Source organism: Aethalodelphis obliquidens, unplaced genomic scaffold (assembly GCF_003676395.1).
Source record: "Aethalodelphis obliquidens isolate GAN/ISIS:26980383/991018 unplaced genomic scaffold, ASM367639v1 scaffold59, whole genome shotgun sequence".
Lineage (NCBI taxonomy): Eukaryota > Metazoa > Chordata > Mammalia > Artiodactyla > Delphinidae > Aethalodelphis > Aethalodelphis obliquidens.
In genome coordinates, this window is record NW_020838003.1 from 7,171,165 (window position 1) to 7,177,504 (window position 6,340).

The window sequence follows — 6,340 nt, forward strand, 5'->3', positions numbered from 1 at the left end:
TGAACTCTCATTGTTTCCTGCATTGTCCATAGTCATAAATAAGACCAAAAATTATACATTCCGTCATGTGGGTAAACAAGAATAGACAGCAAAGAAGAATTTTCTACGTTCTCATGTTGCTGCATATTCCAAACCCACCTTTTTTCTGTCCACCAACAGAGCAAATCTACATAAAATATGAGGTCAGTAATTTTGAAAAAAAAAAAGTTTTTGAAGTTAATACTGGATTTGAACAGTGGACAGGGGCTGTAAGACAGTTATGAAACTCCCCTCGCATTGAAATGGGAGCAAACAGAATGGGTTTAATATGAGCCCAGCCTTCTCTGTTTGCAGAGAAGAATAAAATTGCATATTTTGTTAGGCTAATATTAGAATGTGATTGTGTCTTTAGGAGTGCTGTGACTGTGTGGGGAATAGCTATAGTCAGAGAGGTCAGGGCAGAACTGACTCATACTAAGGAGTGGGCCATTCTCTGTTTTCATGAATCTGTGTTCACACCTAAAATAGCTTCTTTTTCCTCACAATGTAAAAATATATAGGCTTATCATTACCAAGAAGATGTAGAGCTAGGGTTCTCTACAAGGTTTGTTTAAAGAAGAAAAGAAGACTATTTGGCTTCTTGTGACAAAGGTCATGGATCTGGGATGTTCGTTTAAATTGGTTGCAATAGAAGCTTTGGATTAGAAACATATCCAATATGCTATGTAAGTTGTAGCTAGCTAAGCCCAAGAGGGTGGACATTTGTGAAATTTAAGTGGACCTTGGGACCCTGAGACTGGTTTTTATCCTAGAAGATGACCTCACTTTTATTGGTATAGGTATGTAATGTCCCAAGTAATGAATCTGAGACAGGCATCACCATATATATATATTTTTAGAAGCTTTGTAACATATGGTCTACACAAGTTGTAAGATTTAGGTATCTCATCTTTCAGTGAAGGAGTGGCTAACAGAAGGTCATCAACATCTTGGATAAGGGCAGAGTTTCCAATATATAACATGTTATCTAAATCCCTTTCCAAATGTGGGAGTTCAAAGAAAATCTTTCAATATAGTCTCAAGGAATTTGGGGTCAATGTGAATTGCAGGTCTATATGGCTCTTGGGTTGTACTGGAAAAGAAAACAAATTAGAACAAAGATCCACTGCTATAAAATATTCAGTAGTATATATCAAGCAGAATTAGGATAGCAAGGGGACAGTATTGGGAATGACAGAAAAAGAAGGTAACACCATAGCATGCAATGCTGGAAGATCTTTAAAATTAAGAATATCTCTGCTAGGTTTCCTGCAATGTCTAGTGGATAGAAATGTGAGGGATTCTTTTTAAACATGTTCTTGAAGTAAGCGGATGATTCAGCATTGTAATTGATCCAGAATGTGATATGTAAGCAATGCTTGTAATGATCATTGTGTGTATGGGAGAAGAGCCTGGGAAGGCTTCAGAGAAACATAGCATTTGCTTTGATTCTTCCTTATCTTTTCAGATTTGGTTCAAATATCCTCTTTTTATGTAGTCTTTTTTGGCTTCTATCCCCCTGGAAAAATGAATTACTTTCTTATTTGTGTGCTCCTCTCAATCATATCTACGTTTTATGTGTTTCATTTACTTTATTCTTAATTCCTATCTTCTTTGGTTCTTGAGGATATGACCCTGTCTTATGAAAATAGTTCTTTTCCCTAAGGACTAGCAAATTGTATGCCTCATAGTAGGACTTGAATGGATGCTTATATAATGGATATGTAATTAGAGGTGTAAATATATTAAGACAGGCTAAGCAAATCCTTTCTTTATGCAGTCCAAATAAATTGTATGATTATAGAACATATTTTTATGTAATGATATCCATTATTGTTGCTAAAGTATGTAATGAGAAAATATGATGGTACTTATGCTGCCATCACTTTCTTTTTTTTTTTTTTTTTTTTTGCGGTACGCGGGCCTCTCACTGCTGCGGCCTCTCCCGTTGCGGAGCACAGGCTCCGGACGCGCAGGCTCAGCGGCCATGGCTCACAGGCCCAGCTGCTCCGCGGCATGTGGGATCCTCCCGGACCGGGGCACAAACCCGCATCCCCTGCATCGGCAGGCAGACTCCCAACCACTGCGCCACCAGGGAAGCCCCTATGCTGCATCACTTTCTATACTTAACATTATTTTCCCTAACCAACGACATTATGTACCAAGTGCTATAATGTCTAGGCTACTCAGAGATGTGCAGATCATTTTCATTAAATAAAAGTAAATTGAACATAATTTAGCAATCAGTTTACAGCTCTAGATTTCTCCTTTATGCCTGGGAAGTGAGTTGGTCATTGTCTATTGTACTAATATTCATTTTCGACTCCTCACCCATAAACTATGTGTCTCAGACTTACTTTCCAACTAGCTTCCAGGTAGATTTGCTCCATAGGAGGCCCGGGAGGGGGTAGGAGAAGGGAGATGGGAGAGAGGAAGAATGGGAGAAGCCAGGGTATTTCTCCCCTACTAGCTTATCCTTGGGTGGCATCTTCCTGCAGTGGCTGGTTTCCACTGTGCTTTTAGCTCCCCACTAGACAGCCTCTGCTTTCCCACCCGGTAATCAGGCTTCTAGTCTCTGGTAATAAGACTTTCTCCTTTGTCCCTCCAGCCCTAGAAGTGGTAATGGTTTCTTGCCATTGCTAATCTTTTGGTTGCTTCACCATCCCTTGTTGGCTTCTCAGCTCTTCCATCAGTCATTACCCATGTATTAAATTTCCTCAGTTTAAATTACCTGGAGGGGTTGGCTAGCTGGTTCCTGACTGATAGAAATTATAGTAATTGACTATGTGTTTATTGTAAATTAAAATTTTATGTTATTTTTCTCGGTCTGACATACAGAACCTAAATACTGCAGCCACTAGAATGATAATAAGACAAAATATTCAGAGACAGTCATGGATTCACTGTTCTCAGGTATGAGAAGGGAAGACCTCTTTAGACTAATTGAATTTCTGCTGGCAGAGGTACCAGAAACCTGTTCCATCAGTTCCATATTATTACCATGTAAGTGTCCCAGTTGTTTCTAAGTACCAATAGGAAGTCAAGCACTATAAGGGTTTTGGAGATTGTCAGAAGTCACTGGTAGTTAGTATTGTGCCAGAAGCAACTTGTATGCAAGCTCCTAAACATCATTGCATGGAAATAGAAGTAGGAGTGAAGATGGCAATAGAGAAGGACACTAGCTGATTCATCCGAAGAGAAGAGCTCTTTAAGAAATCATGCTGGGCATAGTGAAAAGAAGTTTGACTTCCATTCTTGTTTCAAATATTTATTTAGCTGTGATCTTGGGCAGACCACTTATCTTTTGGGGGATTTTTCTTTTCTCCTCTAGAGGATAGAAATCTAAATATTAACCCTGCTACTTTGTTTTGAGAATGAAATGGGATAATGTATATAAGAGCTTCATGCAAAGGACTATTATTATTATCAAATATAAATTTTTTTAATGGAAGAAGTTATCTTGAAGTCCTGAAAAATATACTTGATGAGAACAAAAATTTACTTGATGAGTAAAAATATACTTGATGAGAACAAAAATTTGGGGCAAGGTGAAGGAAATACAGCAGACACAGAATGGCAGACATTATGAATAGGTTTCAAAATAATTAGATTAAGAAAAGTAGTACTGGAATGACAAAAAAGCAAGGGAACAATAGTCTCTAGGTTTTGAAAGACCACAAGAGGAAAAACTAATTTATCTCACATTTTCCCATTTAAATCTTGTCATTTGTTCCATTGTTAGTTACAAAATCAGCCTTTTTAAAAACCTCACTGACATATTTTATTCCATGATCTCTTTGGAGCATTGGATGCAACCAAATGCTCTCATCGTATTATGAAGTAAGAAGTAGAGTGATTAAGTGAGAGAAATAAAGCTACTTGAGAAATTAGTCATGGAATTTTAGAGAGAACTGAGGATGCCAAATTCCTACATAAATTGCTTTTGGTTTCCTGGTGTGCAACTAGTTGCCAACATTTATAAATGCTGTTGCTTTATAATCTCCATGCTGCACGGTCCTGTCACTTTGAAAGTAGCTGATTTAATTATTATTTTGTGTGTGTGCGCGTGCAGAATTCAGCCGCTTAAAGAGTGACTTCTTTCTCAAACTCAAGAAAATAAAACTTTGCAATAATTGTCTATGGGGAAAAATCAGTTTTGTTTTTCTAGTGTTTCTTTCAAAAAGAAATTTCATTTAACAACCATGCCAAATATAGTTTTATTGTTGGGTTGAACCACATGATATCTTGAATCTTTTCTAGTTCTAAAGTTATGTGACTGTTAGTCTAGCACAGATTAATTTGGCTGTTGTTGGAGTGGGCTGGTGGGAATCAAAGAGGAGAGGGATGATGTGGTGACATGATACTGTGATAGTAAATTGAAATTCACTAAATGAAAATCATTTCTTCTAACCTAACAGCAATAATTATTAAAATGTTTGCACCAAAAGGGGAAAACTGGTGGATTCTCTTTTCCTCGGTGTTAGTGAAAAGTCTTAGTAGCAAACAATTTGCTATCTTTCTCAAGCCACAACAGTAACATATAAACAGTACCACCCTGTTTACAACCATTTCTGTAGCTCTAGGTTACAATTAATTCGCAAAGTAGAATGTGGTAGAAGTGTCCAATAATTTAGGGATACACAGTGATTCTAACTGATTATGAGAATTAACACTTTGTGAAACCTGATTTAACATCAATTTGTTATAAGTGATGAGTGTGCAAGAGACATGGGTACATCTGTACAAAGTCTTACTGCAAAGTGTAGTTCCCGTCATAGCTCTAGGTCAAATAATTGGCTTTAGCTACTGTGGTCATCAAATTCTGGACTAGCTTTGGAGAAGCATAATTAGATTTGGAAAAACTAGTGTAAAAACAGAGAACTGACTTACTTTCTAATATTTCATCCGGAAAAATCATGAGTTCAGGTTTGATGGAGTTTCTCAGGACTCTTCGTACAATAATTTCGCGGATTCACCATTCAAGATGTGTAATCAAAACAGCTTCATGTTATGAACATAGGTTGTGTGTTTCAACTGGATAAATAATTCATCCACAGTCAAGCTGTAAGTTAAACACTGGTTTATGATTCACTTTTAATTAATTCAAGAAATGTGAAGCATATTTAAAATTTTTCTCTCCCTCAATTTTCTGCCTCTGTGTCTTTCTCTCTCACTGTTATTAGCACTTGGGTTTTCTCTCGGCTTCACTTCCCCAACACAGCACAGATTGAACGTGCAAAGCACACAACACAGAAGAAAGACGACACCTGGGTCACTAGTCTCCTGGCTCACTTTGCTAATCTGCCTCAACTGCCATCACTAATTAGGTTGAAGAGATGACTACAACCATGGCTGTTACTGCTGTTGCTGTATTTAAATGCAGTTGGAGAGCCATACATAATTTTTTTTCCACTTGATGAACTTATTATTCAATTTCTAATCTAGGAAGACAAGAGATTAACTTTCTAGAATTTGGGGACCTTTTTACAGGATTATGTACTCATAATGGTGAAATACATCTTCCTTTATAAAAGAGTGTTTATAACATATCTGCAGAGTTTGGTAGATAGTAAAATAAACACTCATGTACTCACCGCTGAACCTAAGAAATAGGCTAACGCCAATACCTTTGAAACCACTTTTATAACCCTCTCAAATATCTTTCTCCCCCAGAGGTAATCTCAACCTTGACTTGTACAATATTAACCATTCCTCATCAATATCTGTCCTTAAATGACCTATTATTTGACTTTTCCTATTTTAATAATTATATAAGTAAAGTCATAGTGTGTATACTTGCGATTTGCAATTTTTTTGCTCAACAAGCTTTTGAGACTCATCCATGTTGGTATATTTTATTTAATTTTATCATAGTCTAGTGTAACATTGCATGACTACAAAGAATTAATTTATTAATTCATTTGCCACCCATGGAGATTTGGGTTATTTCAAGGTTTTTTGTTGTTTTTTGCTATTACAAACTGTGTTATTTTTCTATTGCTGCATGGCAAATGACCACAAACTCAAAGACTTAAAACAGCACAAATTTGTTATAGTTTTGTGGGTCTGGAGTCTCGGTGTAGCCTGGCTCAGCTCGTTTTCTTAGGATCTCTTAAAGCAAAAATAAAGATGTTGGTGAGGGCTGCAGTCGCCTCAGAGGCCCAGTGCAGTCGCCTCAGAGGCCCACTGCAAAAATAAAGATGTTGGTCAGGGCTGCAGTCGCCTCAGAGGTCCTCTCCCAAGTTTAGTTCAGTTGTTGGTAGAATTTAGTCCTTTGTAGTTGTTAGACCGAGGTCTCCAATTCCTTGCTGTCTGTCAACTG